Below are 21,042 nucleotides of genomic sequence, written 5' to 3'. Positions count from 1 at the left end.
ACTTATATATATAAATCTCCGTGTGTGTGTGTGTGTGTGTGTGTATCTGTATAAACTACAGTTTACTTATCTGTATCCCTAGTAATGAGCATTCCCTTTGTGTCTATTTTTTTTTTTTTTTTTGCCATTATGAACAAAGCTACAGTAAAGATCCTTGCATATGCACCTTTATGTGCTGGGAGTTTTATTTTTATGGACTTGCTAAGAGAGGGAGTGTGTGTGCTGATAATCTTAATAGATATGTCCAGAGTTGCATTCTCAAAAGATGTTAACAGTGTCCATTTTTTCTTTGTGTTTTATCCAATATTTGTTCTTAGTGTTTCTACATACACATAATTGGGATAATTACTATAGACTTATTCCATTATTAGTGATGCTAAAAAAATCGTTAACCAAGTTTTACCTGGCTCATTGATCTTGTCACCTGTGTTCTAAAAGTGAAACGGGCCTTCGATAAGCACACTTTCAAAGCTCTGCCAGGCAGCCACATAGTTAGAATTATAGCCAGCAGCTCTGAGAGCCACAGTGGGAATTTACTCAGTTCCACCAGTTCTCGAAGAATGCTCTCTGCATTCCATTTAGCTGAGGAAAACAGCCCCATTTTGCCAGCATTGCTTTTTGATTTTTATCCTGCTGCTATGATATTTGCTTCCAGCACCTGAAAGCAGTATGAAAATACATTTTAAATCATTGAATAGAATTTCTCTGCTCTGATTTGCATTATGAACTTAAAGAAAAAGCAATTTAGAGCTGTAAGTCTCAGCTTCTCGGTTGTGTTATTTTTTAAGTGCTGGAAAAAAAATCAAAATCACCCATCAAATTAACCCATTCTACTGATACATGATGAATTACTTATCATTTAATTATTATAGATAGAGTTAACGTACAAACATATCTAGGCTTCAGTTTCACAGCAATGTTCTGATTGATTTTCTGAAATACATAATAATTGGCCAGTATCTGCCCAGGTGGGCGTTGGTGTCTCTCAGGTGATCTCCCAGGTACTCCAGTCTCTTAACCTTTGATTCTTGTGTCAAGCTCTGAACTACAGACTGAAAAAGGGCAAAACCTGTTATCCAGCATCAACCACTGTATGTTCAGCCACATTTTCAGATGAAAAAAAATAATTATCCTCTACTGTAATCACAGAAAAAAAATGTCTAAAGATGACTTAAATATTTTTAAAAGCCTGCTATTGTGGTTATATGATCCACATCATAAATAGCTATTCTTCTCCAAGTGTGTTAGAAAAACAATCTCGGGATATAAACAGAACACTAATATTATTTTAAATCTTCTGTCCAGTAGTTGTGTATAAACAAAGTAGTGACTGAGCCCTGAGTAAAAATGCCCAGCAGTAATGACTATGTATACACCAGTCCCCTGTGAGCTGTATATTAATGTCTGGCTGGTAATTTAATGGCACCTCTAGGCATAAACAAAGGTTTATTAAAATAGTAAGTAAAATATTCCTGAACACTGGATAGCTTTTCTTATTCTTTTGGAAATTAAGAAAGCCTATATTGTGATGCTAAAAGACACTGATTGAATCAACACTTGGCATCATTTTATTCAGGTTCTATTTAACATAGCCCAAAGCAAATAATCTACCTATATTTAAATTTAAAAATTTTTATTGCAGAGAGAAAAACTATAATAGTCATGAATAGAGTCCTTTTCTACGTGTTCTTCCCTTCTATTTACCTCCTAGATTTACCTCCACTTTCTCCCTGAACAGCTCTCCACCCTCTTCGTGATGGCAAAATCCCTGGAAGCTTTTTTTTTTCCTCTTGAAAAACAATCAAATAACAAAAGTAAATTAATCTTATGGCGACTGCTTCATGAATCCATCTTGGACAAGCAGCTTCGAAATTCTTATGGTCTCCTAATAACGACTGCATCTGACATGGCACCTGGTGGTCCATAGATCAGAATCATTCTCATTTTTTCAAAGAAAATAGTCTGAGGCTACTGCCAGCACCACTGGGTGTTTCTTTATAGACTCCCAGCAGGAAGAATACTCTGATATCTTGAGAAATTTTGACTTTAAAGAATGTCGTATATCACTATTCTCATAGCTTAGGGTCTTTTATCTTAAAGAAACAGCAAAACTGTACCTAATAGTGCTGTCTGTTCTATTCTCCTTCCACAAATGACAATATGACTATTTTTTGAAGGGACTGGAGCTCATTATTAACTCTCTCTTAAATTATCTATTTCTCTTAGTCAAAAATTAATGCAGTATAATTAAGCAAGTGATTTGTAAAAGTTCGTCACCAAGATTCATATGGATTTTGCCTTAATTTATGAAATTCTATTTGGCACTGGTACTTTACCAATAGATAATGCTCTGTATACAAGTGGTTGACTTTTCAGTAGCCAAAAAGGCTGTTTAATGAGGAAATTTCATATACATTTTCTTATAGTAGAAGTTTGTAGTGACTTGTATCAAAAGCTTATTTTTACTGCACAGATAGTTACAGGTACAATTTTAACTGTGGGTGCTAGCAAGTCACTTTGAGTTACCTTTATAAAATAGTTTTAGCAGGTTTAGGTAGTTTTCCGACAAAAGAGAATATATTTAAGAACCTCTGGGGGACATCTTTCTTTGGCCCTGTGAGTTAACATTTAAATTTAAAATCTATTTGACATAATGTCTCTAAAACCAAACATTGTTTTCCTACATTATAAAGGACATTTTCTCAATCTGCATGCAGAAAACCTAGTTTAAAATTATAATCATGAGCACAATCTACTGTGATGAGTGATACTTGGGCGATTTATTTCCCCTCCAAAGTGTGTACTTATTTTTTATATCTTTCAATGATGCAGTGTGGTGGCAAAACAATGTCACTTTATGAGGTCTGTCTACTGGTTTTAGTAAAAATAATTGCTTTACCAATAAGAAGAATGACAGGAAGTTAAGAAATAAAAGATAGACTGGTCCAAAAAGAAGAAAATTGGCCTAACGTGAGGATAAAGTTTAATTAGGGAAGCTCTGCAGTGCTCCATCTCATAAAACTCATTTTATTAAATTTATGCTCCATATTTTTGCCACACTATATTGCTTTCTGCACTTAAAATCCAGGCATGAGGATATGAAATTATTTTCCCACTCAGTCATTGGCTTCAGGGGACAGGGTCCTGATTTCACCAGGGTCTTCGGTCCTCTTGCCCTTTTGTGCCTTATTCAAAAGTTTCAGCAAATTTGACCTCAGAGAAGATACAATTTCCTGTTAGCTTTATAGTGTGACTTTTCTGTTTGCATCTTAGGACTCTGCTCAGAAGTAGACAGTCTTACAGCAGAGCTCAGGAGCCAGAGCCAACATCAAGTGAAATTTTATTGCCAGCATATTTCACAGCTGGGCCACTTTCCTTATTTAGGGCTTAGCATCAAATCCTTTTTTTTTTTTTTTTTAGGGTCCATTTTGGAGTGACATTCTTGTATAGTTCTCTTCATGATCCACTCTTGAGTATTATCTGGCTAATCCTACAAAATGTCTTTGTCTCCAACATCGAATCACGCCTATGAAGGGGGAAAAAACCCATGTGTGTCGGAAGTCCTGGTTACCTGGGGGAAGGGCAGGGGCAGGCTGCGGACACTGATCACATCCAGACAGTACTCAGCTCCCTTCTCCTTCATTTGTAGTGACTCAGCCTGACCAGAACATTCTTTTGTCAAATCTGGTCCTGTTTGAGAAGAAGCAATATTCACAATTGATACCTGAATTGCTTTTTAAAGTTTCATTCATTAACTAGCTGCTTTGGAACGGATTTTCCAGTGAAAACGATTTAAAAATCAGAGGCTGAAATACAAACACAGGTGTGTCTGGGGTCCAGCAAGTGCTGTTACGAGAGAAGTAGGCAGGGTGGAAAATGCATGATTTTCAAAGGTTTCAGTGAAACAGAAATTACTGGACAACGGGAACCCTGACCTTTATTCCAGCAAAGAGTACCCACACTGGGCTTCTTGGGCCTGAAGGGGGAACCCCTGGTGGGAGTGGGTGTAGCCTAGAGGCCTTAGGCTTTGGAGGAATAACAGAGGGGATCTGTGACCTCTTTGCCCAAGGGACGATGATTCCAAGAGAGGAGGTGAAAAGGTGGGGTCCGGGGTTGGGTTCGATGCATTTTAACAGTTAATTAGGGAAGAAATGATAGCCCCGTGGGAACATCCAACACTGCTCTCTCACCCTGTCAGGGGATACTGCGGGGCAAAGCAGCTTCAGGAGGAATGGGCTTGAGTGGAAGAGGACATCCACTTTGCACGTGGAGGGGTTGTCCTTACACAGGAGCAGAGACGATTGAATGTAAGAAAAGGGAAGGCACATGGGGATGTAGAGAGAGGAAAGTGTGTGGGAGCATATAGAAGCTCCTTCTAATTGCCTCTATTTTCTGTTAAAATGAAGAGCAACTTCATTAAAAGTGTGAGAATAAAGGATGAAGTGCTGTAGGTTTGAAGAGGGAGATGCAAAATAGTCTAGGAGAGTAAGAGAGGAAAGTGACTAGTCAAAGACAATAGAATTCTCTGGCAACAGTGAGTCCACTTGAGATTAACAGTCAGAGGTTGAAGTGAAATCTATCAGCCTATGTGTTTGTTTTCTTTCGGCCATCTTCAACAGTTCAGGGACCAGAAGGAGCAGGTGGAAGTTTGGATTGATCTAAGAACAAGGTAATGTGATGGTGGGAGAGAAGGACAAAGGAATCGGGATATGTGCATGGTGATGATCATCGTGTCGAACCATTGAGTCTTAATTGAAGAAAGAGGTAAACGAAGACATGGGGAGGTGAGGGACAGATACTAAGTTTAACAGATGTGTATCCTGGGGCTGAAAATGGTTAAGTTAAGATGGAGAGAGGATGTAGTGGTGGGAGTGTGTCATGTCTGAAACTGACATTACGAAGAGGGTGCAGTTACTGGTAGTGATGATGTCCAATGCGTGACTATAAGAGCAAGTAGCTGGAGTGATGTGGAGGATAAAATCATGGGAGAAGCCAATGTCCAGAGTCCAAGAGTAGAATTATTGCAAAGATTTTCTCAATGATAATGAAATCACCAAAAATTATGAGAAGAGTTCTGTTGGAGAGAGTGACAGAATGAACATGAGAATCTTCAAAGAATGATGAGAGGCAACTATGCAGTCTGTAATAACTGACACGTGCAGAGGTAGATTACTAATGGCTGAGCTTCAAAGGAAGCAAAAATTTTTAGGGAGGAAAGGGGACCATCTGGAATTGGCAGTGAGTACTCACAGCTGCAGGAAGAACAGGCTTCATCTAAAGTAAAGAGGTGAAGTTAATGTAGAAAAGACTTTGAGGATATAGGAAATTTTGCTGATGGTAATGAGTTCCAGAGGGTGTAGTAGAAGGGTTTTATTTGGGGAAGGATATGGGATTGGTTAATATACAGGGATGATCAAAGTTGTATGGGGATGTGATTTAAAATGATGAATGGTATTGGGGCTTCTTTTGGTGACTGAGATAACATGGGTATATGTAATTTGCAAATGAATAGAAATTTCCAACAATTTACTGAGTTTCGAGTCTAGAGAAAATGGGAAAATATGGCTTGTGTACATGCTAAAGTGATTTCATTGTACAGTATACCGCCATGACCAGTAGGTGGTACTGTTGGCCTAAGATAGTTTGGTTGCTGTTTAGCACAGAGTGAGGAAGAGAGGAAAGGTTATGAGGGACAGGAGGTAGTGTATCCACCAGCAGCTAAAATGTAAAGGATGCTGGTAGATTTAGATCTCTCTTTTTGAGAGTTCCTTGTACAAAATCAATGTTTCTTAGAATGGATAAACTTTTAAAGAATCTTGAGCAATAAAGACGAGTTTGGAAATATATAAAGTGCAAATGGTGATGTTTTGGCTTTTAATTTTTTTTTGATGAAAAAAATCTGAAACAGAGAAATTAATGAAATAGCAAGAACTTACAGAGCACAGAAGACGGTTCAGGATGCCACGCCCCTCGGTTCCTCCTATTTCACCTCTGGGACAACCATGTGCACTAACCCTGGCAGGTAAATGTATGAGACGTCACTGGTTAAATTCTGATATTTATCTGTAAACACATGCTCTGTAAAAGGCAAATTCAGGTTTTGCTATAAAAACCAACAAAACCCCCCCGGCTCCCTCACTTCCCTCTTCTCCTGCATGCTTTGGGGATTCAGAACACAGAGCTTGGACAGCCAGAGGCACAGACACTTCCTTTCCAGGAGGACAGGCTGAAAGAGGCAGATGCTGATCAGAGTCTATGAGCTTTGCATATTCATATTCCTGAGATTTTCAGTAATGAGCATGTGACGACTCTAGCAGTCTCTGTATAGCTTGGGGGTTTGCGATTCTCATGTTCTCTATGAAGAAATGACTCTTATCAAATCAGGAGGCTTCCCACCCCCCGCTCCAAATTTGAATCAGCACTTGTACACTGAAGTTTTCAACATCACCCACAAGATTTTTAAGGGCTTGTCAAAAGAATCTTCATAGTCTCCAACCATGAATAAAAATGATTTCAGATATCATCACTATTGCACATTTTATTTCATGGAATTAATTTAATTGGTTGAGCTGAATAGTTAAGGGTTGTTAACTGGTTGCTAGGAGTGAAGATAAATGCTTGAAACTCTTCTTTAGTGCTAGTACAGTTATACCTTGATTAAACAATCCTCTAGGGCAAAAAATAAAAAAAAACCAAGCCCCCAAAACTCCTTTATAATAAAATTCAGCCATATTAAGAAAAAATGTGTACAACTATCACATAAAGTTAATCTGCTTGGTATTTATTTGCAGTTTGAAAATATCTTATGATTATCTCTGCCCACATCTTCTATGTGGGCAAATATAGTCAAAAGTTCATAATACCAGCCCTAGGAAAAAATATTTTCTAATCTTTTCTTGGACATATCATCTTAGTAGGCATTTGAAGGCCAGGTTATTATTCAAAAATTTGTAAAGGATTCAAAGGCCAGAGTTTATGAGCTAAACCTAGGGAAATTTTCTAGAGAGAATTTCTATTTCTTCTCTTAAGAATTACAAGAAAAGACCACTTTTCCCCAGCTGTTAGGTAGAGAATAAACCCTGACCTACTTCTTCCTTAAGAGTGATTCATTCTACAATAATGGAGGACACTGTAGGAGAATGGAGACCTTCAGCATTTTGTTATCATTTTTTTTCTCTCTGATGCTTAAGCAATCCATTGCTCCCAAAGGCTTGTCTTTGGCAGCGATGGCTCCTAGAGCCCATCAAGGGCATCCCTAACTCTCACTAGCTGTGCCTGTCAACGGTTCCAGTGTGCAAGCAAGTCAGAGCAGTGTTTATCACAGTGGACAAAGTCATCTACAGTATTTGTTAAAAGTTCCTGGATCTTACCCCAGACCTGATGAATTGGGATCACTGGGGTGGGCTGAACATCTGCATTTTACAAACTCAGAGTTGAATCTCTGCTTAATTCTCACCAGCTATTCTACCATCTTTCTGGCTCAAACCACTCATGTCTCATCTGGACTAGAAAAGCCTTTTCTGGTCCTCTCTTATCTCTGCAGTCTATTCTCAGGCAGGGGCCAAAGTTATCTTGCAGAACTTAAGGCAGGAAATAGATTGATCTGCTCAAATCCTTCCAAAGGCTTTGTTTTCAAGTCTTCCCCTTCAAGCCTTTGCATAATCTGGCCCCTTCTCCTCGCTAAACTTTATCACCTGCTACTGTTTCCCTTGTTCTCTCTGCACCAGCTGCACTGGCCTTATTGGTCCTAGAACAGCAATTTATACTCTCAAGGCCTTTGCGTATGCTTTCCCACTTTGCTAGCTCCCTCACATGCTTCAAAGATTACCTTTACTTTGAGGCATTCCCTGGTCACCCTATTTAAAATTTTAGTTTTCTTAATTCCTGATATTTTGTAGCTCCTAAATTTATTTTTCCTTTTTTAGCACTTAACATTACCTTACGTACTATATATTTTACTTATTTGTCTTGTTTATTCAGTCTCCCCTTCTAGAAGATCCATTAAGGTTGAATATTTTTTCATTTTGTTTAATATTATATCCCATCACCTAGTAGGTATTCAATACATATGTGCTAGATATTGATTTAAAAATTTTTTGAAATGTTAACACTGATACTGCTTATCATAGTTGGTACATATTTCTGGAGAAAATCTCATTAAAGTAAGGAAGTAAAAGCATTTCTTGTATTTGCAGCATTTAGACTATTCATGTCAATCAACAGATATGTATTGAGTATATGGAGTGGGAAGATGATGATCACAGAAAGTGATGATAATAGAATTTAAGTGATGATGCTAGAAAGTCACTGCTTTCATGAGTAAAATGTTACAGGGAAGTAGATCTTCTGTCCTAGTGGGAGGAAATAGCAATAAATGAATAAAGAGAGCACCTAATGCATCAGGTGATGAGTGCCGTGTGGAAGAAAATGGCAGATAGAGGAAAAGATGGTCTTGGTGTGGATGTGCTATTTCAGACTGATGACCAGGGATGGCCTCTCAGAGGAGGTGACATTTGATTAGAGACATAAAAGAAGTGAGGAAGGGAACCAAGTGAATATTTGTGGAGAAATGTTCTAGGCAGAAGAAACTGCAAGGACAAAGACCCTGAGGCAAGTGTGTGGCTGGGGTGTTGGGGTGACCGTGACAAGGCCAGGGAGGCTGGAGCACAGTGTCTGCATTGGAGGGGGAGGGAAGGGATTCTGGTTGCAGAGGGAAGGAAAATTGGGTCAGATTATTACGGGATCAGCGGAGCCTTATGGACATGAGTGCTGGAGTGAAGAGCCATGATCTGGGCGAGACTAGAATAAACCGGGTAGGGAACCTGATGGGATTATTCCTGCTGGATTCTTGGGCAAAGGGAGGCCGTGAGTGCATTGAAGAGAAAGTCAGGGCTCTTGCCCATAGCAGGCAGAACTTTGTGGGCTCATGGTTGAGTCATTCTGATGGTGGCAAATGTGGTGGCACCAGGGGCCCATAGGGACTTTGAAATAATCAGTTTATTAAATGGCCCCCCAGTTAGTAATGGGCAGAGGAAAGTTCTTGGTGGCCTTCCATCAGTATGGAAAAATTAGTTTTCTCCTTCTCAAAGGAAAATGTAACAAATATTTTCCCTGATATGCTTAACATCACTTTCAAGATCACACACATCGCTGTAATAACTGAAGGATCAGATTGATTTCTCTAGTAAGGAAATGAGCGTTCCACAAAGTAGGTAATCAAGGCGAACTTTAAATTTAAAAAAAAATTACCTAAGATATTTGGAATTTGGGTGACAAATTAATTGTGAGGTGGCTTTGTACGAATTTCATTGACAAGATGATGACTTTTGATGGAAAACATTCGTTGACTTATTAAAACGGAGCCCATCCTAGGGACCAGCCTTGAGAGGGGCATCTCCTAACACAGGAAGATTATTTATGTTGCCAGCTGACCTTCCCACAGGCACTGGTACTGATCGCATCACCTAGTGGTTTACTGTCCATCGTTTCTGCAAAGTAAATGTTAGTGAGGAATTGAGGAATTTAAGGCTATGAATATCTTTTTTCCAGGGAGTGACATTTAGGAGGGGGAAAAAAAAGAAAGCACTTGAGAGTAAGAGAAAATGGGTATTACATCTCTCCTTCTTTCCAAAGCAGAAACTGTTTCAATCTACCTTTTCCCTCATGAGTCAGAAAAATAAAGTGATACAAAATCCAGTCTATTCCTATGCCTCGAGGCATGACTATAACTAAACCATTAGGGGATGCAAATTGAATCCTCTCTGACTAAAATTCAGTGTATAACATAGTGTTTGGGCCACATGCAGAAACCATCTATTCATAAACGGCTTTTCTCTGAGCATTCATGGGCAGGCTCTGCTCAAGCATTGAGAAAAGTTTGACTCACAGGATTATTAAAAATAAAGTGATCCTTTAAAATTTTTCCGTTAACAGACAATAAGCTGAGAACAAAATCAGTTTTAGTCACTGACTTTTTAAAAATGAGACATTTCATTAACTTAATAGTTTATGAAAAGCATTGCTAGCGGTGGGATGTAGATTGCTCATTTCTCGCCTCATTGTTTGTGAGCCTGGAATTAAATGACTGTTGAGCAGGTTTGGCCTGCTCCATGCAAATAATATCGAAGCATTCATGTTCTGGAAGCTGCAGTGAGTGCTTGCAAAAGCTAAGGGCAGCAGTATGATGGCTCCTTGAAAATATTTAAAGTAGAAGTACCATATGACCCAGCAATTCCAATCTTGGATATAGACCCAAAAGAACTGAAAGCAGGATCTCAGACACACCTGAGAAATTTATACAGTCATGTTCATAGCAGCATTATTCACAGTAGCCAAAGGCAGAAGCAACGTCAGTGTCCACTGACAAATGAATGGATAAAAATGTAGAGTGTGTGTGTGTGTATGTGTGTGTATGTGTGTGTGTGTGTGTGTGTGTGTGTGTGTGTGTGTGTGTATGATATTATTCAGCCTTAAAAGAAATTCTGACACATACTACAGCATGGATGAAGTAACCCAGAAACCAAAGAACAAATACCGTATGATCACTTATATGTGGTACCCAGAGCGGGCAAATTCGTCAAGACAGAAAGTAGAAGTGTGGATGCCAGGGGTTAAGGGAGGGGAAGTAGGAGTTATGGTTTGATGAGTACAGAGTTTCTGTTTGGGATGATGTAAAAGTTCTGGAGACAGATAGTTGTGACGGTTGAACAACAGTGCGAATGTACTTAATAACACTGAACTGGACACTTAAAAATGGTTAAGATGAAACATTTTATGTTATGTGTATTTTACCCCAATTTTTTGAAAAGCTAATGGCTCAATAATAGATATGCCTATTCTGGGCATTTTACATAAATGGAATCATATAATATGTGGTCTCATATGTGGCTTCCTTCACTTACCGTGTTTTCAAGGTTCGCTCATGTCACAGCGTGTGTCAGTACTTCATTCCTTTTATTGGTGAATAATAGTCCACTGTATGAATGTGCCTCATTTTCCCAGAGGCTGGAGGGAGGAGGTGATGGGGTGACTGCAATGGGACTGAAACAGGGTTTCTTTTTGGCGTGATGAAAATCTTCTAAAATTAGATCATTGTGATAGCTGCACAACTCTGTGAATGTACTAAAACTTACAGAATTGTATACTTTAAAGGGGTGAATTTCATAGTACGTGAATTATATCTCAATAAAGATGCTATAAAAAAAACTTTTAAAAAACCTAATGGCATCTTAGATGCATTAATGAAAGTACAGAGTCCATAACAAACATGGTGGAAAGGGCAAACATTTAGAGTCAGAAGGCCTGGTTCGAGCTGGTTCAGGGCACTTATTGGTACAATTTTGGTCAAGTATTAACTACTCTGAACCTCACATTTATGATCTGTAAAATGGAAATAATAAATTAATGCCTACTTTGCAGGGACGTAGTGGGGACCAAATAACATAATAGATACGAAAGTTTTTTTTATTACTGAGTTGATATATTAGCATTAATCAGAATGCAGAGTATATGTGGCGGGGGGGCGCAGAAGATAACTGTCTTTTGGTCAAAGGGCTATTAGAAGAGGATTGGATTCATTCTGAATGGTTTTAAAGGGCAGAATTGGAAACATAGATATAATTTATAAGGAAGGCAGATGTTAAATTGATAACATAAAGATCTTTCTAGGGAAGGTGCTGAGAACACCTCACTGACAGTGTTAGAACAGAAGCTGGATTTAAGCTTCACGCGCACTGTTCGTCTAGAGGGTTAAAACACATCTAAGGTCTCCTCCAATTGTGAGACCTTTTTTCCCCTGTACTGTTACCAGGTTTTTATATTTCTTAATTCCAATGGTTTTTTTCCAAAAGCATATGTCTTCTACATGGTGATTAAGTCTTTTAAAAATGTAACCCCTATTTCTCCTCTGCACCCATGTTTTTTTTTTTTTTTTCTCAGATGCCACTCTTCTTTATATCTTCATTTTCCATCCTTTCTAACTCCCACCAGCAGTGAAGCAAAAATCCTAGGGTGGATTTAGCCTTAACTGCACAATGTAATCACTTGAGCTTTACAAACTACGAATACCTAGATCTCACTCTTAGAGAGTCTTGAGGTCTAGGGTGAGGTTGGACGTCAGGATTTTTAAAGCTGCCAGGTGATTCTAAACGTACAACCCAAGCCGAGAACACTGCTATGGAGAGAACGATCGTATGACCCCAGCGTAACTTAGCCAGGGAGTCGGGGGCTGGCAGGGAGAGATCCAGTTCTGCTAGCTCCTTCTCTCATACATCTTGTGTTGTGCCAAGTCACCAGCTGCCTCTAAGTAGGTAAGCAACAGCTGCAGGTGAGTCTGGAACAGATGTCAAGCTGGAATTTCATTCCAACGATTACTAGCCACGCTAAGTCTTTTCTTCCTGCTAAAAAGAAGCTCTCCTTTGCATTGATGCAACTGAAGTCAAGCAGGCCTGATCTGAGTCCCATCATTCACCCTGTGGACATAGAAGTCCAAGCCAGCACTGGAGGAGATGGGCAGGCTTTCTGTAGAAGGGTGTCTAAGGAAACTGTAACTGTTTTGCATATATTGGCTTTTATAGAAATGTTCTCTCTTTTCTTACTACAGTCCTCTGTCCTTTAAGATATTTCACTAAAGTGTTCCCTATCAATTCTCCTTGACTTTTGGAGTTTTTACAGTTTTGTTTCTTATGTCACATCAGGTTTGGAGGAATGGTTTGACTTTCCTTTCTGGCCATCTCTTCCTTATCATCCTCTTGATCCCTACAGACCCAGGAAGGAGACTTAGTCTTTAAGATACAGTCATTTCCTTTGCCCCACCTTGAAGCTGATCTCCAAGGACAGGGAAAAAGTACAACCCAACCAATTCTCCGGTTTCCTAACCAACATTTCTTCACCAGCATTTTATTCTCTAGTGTGAGGTGATATTAGGAAAAATGGACCAGTGAAAGAATAAGTGACTTTTTCTCTCTCAACTTTTTAGGGATAGTGTCGATGGACTTTGTTCGCCCCACGCAAGAGAAAGACACCCAGCGTGTATGTGTTCAGAAGACAGACCTCTATTATGCATCTTGATTTAAGAGAGAACTCAGCAAATAACCAGTCTTGAGGTAAGACTGAGCGACCCATCCATTCCATAGAGCCAGAGATTCCATAACTAACTTAACTCTAAACTGGAGATGGGAGGTATTATTATTCTTATACTGGAAAACAATGACTTGGTAAGAAATTTAGTGGTCCTGGAACAGTAGAAGGGAGGCGGGTAAAAGGATAGGAATGTTCGGTGAGAAGGTTAATCCTTTAAGCTTGAGGGATTTACTGACAGCAAATAAGAGACACTTTAAGAAGCAAAGCTCAGAAGTTTGGGGTCTTTTAATGTTCAAAGCTTCAAGTGTGTTGAATCGCTGACACCCCAGACTTTCTATGGCCAGTTGCTCAAAATATTTCTCATTATAAAAACTACTTAGATATCATTTCAAAAAATTCCTGTCTGTTCAGGTTTATTTACAGAGGTGAATAATATTTCAATATGTTTGTAAAAGCGAAATGCTTGGCCTATGGCCTCACTGGGTGTGTGATGTTATCATTCCCTCCTTCCCCCTACAAAGAAAAATATCTATCTTACTTATAAAAAGAATCTTTCATTTTAGGCTCTCTGCAAAAGTTTAAAATAGAGAAATATTATTTTCCTTAGAAGGTCTGATAAATAATTCAGACCAGCTATAAATCTTAATGAAAAAAATTTTTTTTTTCTTTTCTGTAAGTCTCAATCCTCTGTCTATAATAGAATATAGTTGTTCTTTGGCTGTTCCACCTCTAATCACAATACTTTCCGGAATGGCCTCTAATTTTCTTTCATTTCTCGCTCTCAATCTTCGTGATTCTGGTGAAATCCATGCCACCTCTGATGCCTTTCAAAGTCTGGCCAGTCAGACCGGGGACACTGATTTGTTCGGGATGGACACGTGATCCCAGTCTGGCCACTTAGAGACAACAAGGTAAATTCAAGGACACTGATGTCAGATAGTAGGTTCGCAAACAAGTGATCATTATAGATAACTGGAGCTTAATCTTGCTTTGAAATTCTGGGAACAAATGCAGGATACCTGCCTCAGAATTGTCCTACCCTAAGGGCGAAAAAACCCCTGCTATTTATACCCCATTTCCCATCAGTCTTTGGCTGAGAGCTACTGGTTGTGGTGGGAGGTATTCATTAATTCATTTGCATTTTGGACTTGGGCGATCAGAGAAGACCCTCAGGCAAAGAAATGCATTTCGAAGTTGGTCCTGTGTGCACCAAAATAGTAAGGGAAAAGGGGATTTGGGTAGGGCACTGACCCATATTGATCTACTACAATCAATAATATCTTTGTACAATATTTTATTCCATTTTATCATAAACTCTTAGTAAATGTCACTTACTGAAAATATTCATTCATTCAATAAATATCTATTGTACCATGTACTAAGGTACATTCACTGTGCTAGGTGCTGGGAATAAAACAAAACAGAACATCCCATTCCTCAAGGAGCTGACAATCTATAACAGATACATACAAGGAAGCAAGAAAGCATGTCCTGATGATAGGGAAGGTATGGGGTGCTGGGAAAACATATGAGAGAAGAAACTAACCCAGAAAGTATTTTCTAAGAGCCCTCCCCAGTTTCCAGCAGCAGGAATAAAAAAATTGGAGAGAGAGAAAGATGACAGAGGTGGAAGGGAAGTGGAGATTTTCTATTATTGAATTTTATACTATGTGCATGTATTATATATTTAAAAACAACTTTTTAAAGGAATAATCTATCTTAAAAGAGTAAATCAACGTAACGAATAAAATTACCAACTGCAGTCGTAATCTGAGACTGTGAAGTGTGGATAAGGAGATTTGGGGACACGAGTTCATTTTGGGTGATGAGGATACATGCCACATGAAGGCATACCTGGAATGCAATAGCATCTAGCAAGGTTTAACCTCACATATTGTACCCTGGCCGGTCCAAGGACAGGAGAATCAGGTGTGTAGCAGCAGGAAGTGCAGAAAGCAGAGTCAAAGACGAAGTGTCTGTCATTGTGTCTCCAGGGCTGTTCTGGGAAGAGGCTGCACAAACAGGCCATCAGCATTGCTGGGACCCCCTCACAGGGCGTCGGAGGATGCCCAGCAGACAGTTACTGCCTTAAGTGAATTCTCTTTGACATGGACAAATTAACCTATCACAACTCAGTAACACTAATCATTAAGAATATCCCTGGCTCCAATTTCACACTCATTAAATAACCCTTTGATTATAATCTGGCTTCGATGTAGATAATCCTGTGGAAACAGAGTAGGCTCTCTTAGTAAACTTTGATAATTATACATTTAAGTAAATGCATTGGCTCTTCTCTGCTTGGTTGGTGTGACTCGGGGCCCCTCAACTTATTACCTGAGGATAAGCTGACAAAAATCACATTTCTTGACCTACAGAGCCAAGCACAGGACTTGAAGTACACTGGCCCCACAAAGATAAGTGCTCTGTGAGGCCCACAGTTACATTTCTATTTCGTTTCATTCTGACTACAAGTACACGCCCAGAATTTTGAAGGTATGCGTTGCTGTGATGAAGTTCATTCAACTCAGGGCCACGCCATTGCTCAAATCAGAGGCCATTGTTCGCTTGGGCAAAATCCACGTTCCCACCTCAGGATTTAATCAGTGTTAACAGAGGACATTAACGGCAGGATTAAAGTCATGGAAGTGTGTTGACAGGTTGGGGCAGATACCACAATGTGAAAGAACATGAAAAACTTAAGAGATCAGGCCTTTGAGCCAAGTGGGCCTTGGTTAGCAATTTGGACTTTGTTCTTAGGTGATGGCAACCCATGTTTCAGCAGAAAGGTAGTAAAGTTATTATAATTTTAAAAAGTAGTTGGAAACATTTTGCTTAAAGTGAAAACCCAGAAGATACAGCCTTGCTAATGCACGACAATGCTGCCTACCTTTGCAATCCTGTCTTCTTCAAACATTTTCAATCCAGTCTATTAGGAAAATGTATTGCTGATTTTATCATGTTGATTTTCTCAAGACATCAATTCAATTCCCTTCATCATATGCTTACTGAACACCTATTATGTCTAGGTCATTATAGAGAGTATAAAAATCAATTAAGTATGATCTCTTTCTATACAATCTAGGGCCACAAAAGTAGCATAAACAAAATCTTATTAAGACACAGGGCAGAAAGACCTAGTTCTAAATAATTTTATCAAATGTATTTACTTTTCATTTTGCTGAAATACATTTATTTCCCAGTAGGAGATCTTGGGAGGGAGAAGGAAAAATTCCCACACCTAAACACTGGAATCTAAAGAAACTTCAGTGTCCTTCTGACACAGAATGTCTCCCCAACCTCCTATTTATGCCACCTGTAAACAGAGCCCTTCCCAGCCAGTACCTGCCATAGGTCTGCCCAGACCCAAGGCCCTACATACACTTCTCACTCACAAGGTATAAACTCCTGGGCCCAAGCTCTCACTTCTTTCATGCCTGCAGCTATTACTGCAGTTTCTTCTTGCTCCACAGTGTGCTGCCCAGATGCTGATTCTCTGCCCAGCTCTGATTCTCTTCTACATCACATCTACGGTTAGAGAAATTCTAGTTTGGGGGCTGCTCCAACCTTACAGGGAATTGGACACTGGACTGAGAAAGATTCACAGCTCAATCGGTGCTCAGGGTTTGGAGAAGATTAGGGTGAGTAGGTAAACTCTGATTTCTTAGGAGTAATATTGAAGCTGCATTTATGACTTCTGTAGACTTCCTGAGCTTGCCAGGAATGAGGTAATAAGGCCAAGATTTGGAACAGATCCAGGTTAAAATCCCAACTCTGCTGTGCTATTTATAAGCTGCATAACTTCCAGCAAGTTACTTAGCCTCTTTCAGCTTTAGTTTTCTCATCTGTAAAATTTACATACTTCATAGTGATTAATTTACATACTTCATAGTGTTTTCTGAGAGATTAACAAATCATTTTTGTAAAAGCACCCAATACATAGTAGGCACTTTATAAATGCTGACTTTAATTATTGTCTTATATAGAAATGCAAATGAGATTTTAAACCAATTTTGGGGACACTGATTATTTATAAATTGGTACTACCTATAATCAATAATTCACTAAAATTTTATCACACTTAAACAATATTTATTGATTAAAAAAATTGTTTACTGTGGGACAGATAGCCTTTTAAATCTTTTTAATACAACAGATATAAACTTAATTTAAAAAATGCAACAAATAGCTTTTAGTAACTATTAACTTAGAGGTAATCATAAAATGCAAAATAAACACTAGAGAGATAGACAGATACATAGATAGGTAGATAGATGGAGGGAGATACTATATGCAACAAAGGAGTATATTCATAGAGAAATTGAATATTTATTTTCTACCCTAACATAACAAAAATGAAAAAAGGAAGCCTATTTTAACAATTATTCTAATTCTCTAACATATTATGTAGTGTCAAGAATGGAAGATATAGATATTTAATCTTACTTGAAATCTAACACAAATAGGCACACAAAAGCATGTGATTTTAGATTGCTGGTTCTCAAGGGAATGCTCTTCTTCCTATGCCAAATCATGGCCCTTCGGTTTAGTTGCCTACGTTGTGGCCTGGCTTACTTTCCTCTCACACGAGGGTACCTGAACACTGAGTCAGCAACCTCGGGTCTCTCTCTGGGTGAAGAAACAAATCTTATAGGATTTTTGTGAGGATCAAAAGGGAAATCCATTTTAGGTGCTACTATAATGCCCTGACACATAGAGACCCTCAATTAATATTAGCTATTATTTATCGTAACTCACACTGAAACCAGCTGCTTTGTACGAGACAGTACTATGATTCCATCCTATGCTGGGAAGCAATAGCACCTAGTAGTCTTACTGCATCCAATCCATCAATCTAAGCCGCCATCATTGCTTGCCTGGACCAGGGCCAATGCCTCCTCCTGACTGGTTTCCTCGTATCTACTTTTGCCCTTCTTATCCTCCGTTCTCACACAGAAGCCAAAGTTATCATGTTAAAACAAATCAAGATAATTTGGGGAGGGGTCAAGTGGAATAAATCTGTTTTAAAGTGCTTCTGTTTTTTGAAAGAGAGGTTAATATATTGATTAACTTCAAGTGTTTTCAAGTTGTTAAGTAACCATGGTAAAATTTCAAGAATTACTACTAATAGAATAGAAACAGAGTAAATAATGATGAAATGAGAAAACAAAGAAAACAGAAAAAAAATAACATCAATTGTTAAAAAGTAAAAATGTAACAAGCTGGCATCTCTATATTAATATCACACAAAATAGAATATATTATAAAAATCATTTTTAAGGATAAGAGATATTATGATCAAATATTTCATAATAGTGATATAGCAATTCTTAAGTAATATGCCTCTAATAATAAATTTACCTCAAAATATATAAAATAAAATGTATGAAACTATAGGAGAAACTGATAAATGCACAGTTATTATGGGAGATTTTAACACCTCTCTCTTAATGACTGACAGGTAAAATGATGAAAAATTAGTAAACAAATAAGACCTGAAGAACACAGTTAACATGCTTTATTTAATAAACACATGTCTGAACCCCAAAATTAGTCTAAACTCCTCTCATGCAAAACTTATTCATCATTGGCTGCTCATGGTTAAAAATTACCAAAAAAAAAAAAAAAAAAAAGACAGCCGTCATGCCAATATCAGATGGGTACAGAGCAGAGCAGGTAACACTCAGAGACTGAAGAGATACTGTTCTGATCTGCAATCAGTTCACCAAGATGAGCAAGAAGCGCCAGAGACCTTTTCCATCCTAATCATCAGAATTATCTTAGGTGATTTGTTGGCTTTCCCAATACTTTTTGAAGGTATTTCTGGCATTGTGTGTGACGCAGTACCTATTGATTGATAGGCTTCCTCTTTTATTTTCCAGGCATTGCCAGAAATGGTGATAGATAGTCCTTAAAAACAATTTTTGTATAGCCTACTCTTTTTACTATTCTGTTGACATGTTTCATGAAACTTTAGGTTGAAAAGAGAGATTTTAAGATAATTCTGGTATGCATAGTTGAATGACTGGCATGAAGAATATGTAACACTTTAAACCTCCATTTTTTATCTTGCTTCCAGTGGGGGCCACACTGAGAATGTTTTAAGTCTTTAAATATGTTCTCAGTACCTAAAACACATCTACACTTCAAAAAACCTCTGTATTATACAACTAAAGTTGAACTTCTTAAATATGCATGCTACTTCTGAAATACAAGATTCTTCTTTTTTTGTGTATGTGAAAGACATGGATCATGTTAGTAATAATCGTTTCTATACATATACCCACCAAATTCTCCCCATTGTGGAAAACACTTTCTCATCAGCAGGGATCTTTAATGCCAACACAAAGAAACTAAAATTGTGAATAATGGGGAAAGTCTTCCACACAGTTCTAGGTTTAAAGATTTCTTTCTCTTCCTATCTGTATCCATGGAAAACCATAAACCCCTAAGTTTCAGGAAGCATACTAGAAGGGGAAACGGTCATGGAGAAAGAGTGAACAACAGAAATCAGGGCCAGGATTAGAAACAGAGGAGGCAAAATTCGATGAACTCTGCCAAGAAACAGAAGCCTACCACCTAAGGAAAGAACTTAGAACCGGTGCAGTCAAAGCGACTCTAGCTCTCTACAATTAGCGAATAAATAGCAGTATTCAAAAGTGGCCAGACAATTGTGGATCAAGTAAATTGAGGAATAAATGGTGAGTCAGAGACACAGAACTAGGACAACGAGCCATAAAGGAGATCCCAACTGCAGTGGTTCATAAATGACCATACCTGCAAGATGGGGCTTGGAGATAAACTATAATCGGCACTGGGTATCACTGTTGATTTTGCTGAAAATAAATTGCTAATCCATAAGGGTGTAGTCATTTTACCCATTTGTTGCCTCAGTAAAGGACTAAGCAGACACAATTCCTTTAGATGCTAAGGAGGTAATCTGGGAGGTCTGGTCTGCTATTTGAAGCCTTAGACACAGAAAGAAAGCCATGCTCTATGTAAAGTGGCCCTCTAGCCCTCGATTTCTGGTTAGGTGATTCATCTCATCAATTGACACACGTAGTAAATTGTGCACCTGAGGTATTTAGACTAACTCTCTCAGGAAACAGACTGAGAGGATATGAAGTTTTCTGAAATTTCTCACATTATATTGTGTATCTATACATTCAGGCGGAATTTCTTTAAATTTTAGTATATAATACATTTCTGAAGTACGAAAAGTCACTCCATCAAATGTCAGTGTTTTACAGTTCTCAGAAAAATGTTTAGCCAACATACACTCTATTTTTCTTTCACTAAGAAACCGAGATAGTAGTACTGCTTTATATCACTGGAAATGAATAAGAATTACTTGATTAAAATTAATTCCATAAATAAAAAGTCTAGGGGAAAAAAAGGCTGCACAATCCCAATGGTAATTTCGGCATGAAAGCAAGATTACCTAAAATTGAAAATGTCCATATTGAATTTTTTAATGTACAATTCGTTGTCATTTTAGAAAGAAGGAACCAGAAACAAGCTGTCTTAGGATCTTCGGAATGTTCCTGTATGCTGACTACAGCTGACACTTTTTCTTACCCTCTGACAACAGGAATCTGCATTCGAGCAAGGAATTCAGAATTCTGTGTTAACAAGATAGTAAGTGAGGACCAGGGACCCCTTGCTAGCTTGCCCTCTTCCCCATAGATAAATTTTATAAAACACCCTGTAGATGTAGAGCATGCGAGAGGGAAAAAGGAGAGGAGCCATGTGGTATAAGCTAATAATTATTTATATTCCTAATCAAAGGCTCGCATTTCACATGCAAGGTTTACTACTGTGGCCCACCCGGGCCCTGAAGCTATTTTTCTTTTTTCAAATTAGGAATTTGCTGATCAAATCAAATGCTGATTCTGTATCTAAAATGATATGTTTTCTCTTTGTGCAAGTGATTAGATCCCCCTAAGAAACTAATTGCTGCCA

At 38.4% G+C, this 21,042-nt stretch overlaps 1 long non-coding RNA gene across 1 annotated transcript in view; it reads left to right on the top strand.

Annotated features, from left to right (window-relative positions):
- Window positions 1-20,824, top strand: part of LOC111739124 — a 42,700-nt gene extending 21,876 nt beyond the window's left edge. The window contains exons 3-5 of the long non-coding RNA XR_002780120.1: window positions 12,977-13,103; window positions 14,482-14,586; window positions 20,579-20,824. This is a non-coding gene — a long non-coding RNA (uncharacterized LOC111739124). The remainder of the gene's footprint in view (window positions 1-12,976; window positions 13,104-14,481; window positions 14,587-20,578) is intronic.
- The last annotated feature ends 218 nt before the right edge of the window (window positions 20,825-21,042 follow it).

This window comes from Pteropus vampyrus, unplaced genomic scaffold (genome assembly GCF_000151845.1).
Source record: "Pteropus vampyrus isolate Shadow unplaced genomic scaffold, Pvam_2.0 Scaffold47, whole genome shotgun sequence".
NCBI classification, from domain to species: Eukaryota; Metazoa; Chordata; class Mammalia; order Chiroptera; family Pteropodidae; genus Pteropus; species Pteropus vampyrus.
This window is presented reverse-complemented; position numbering and strand designations above follow the sequence as displayed.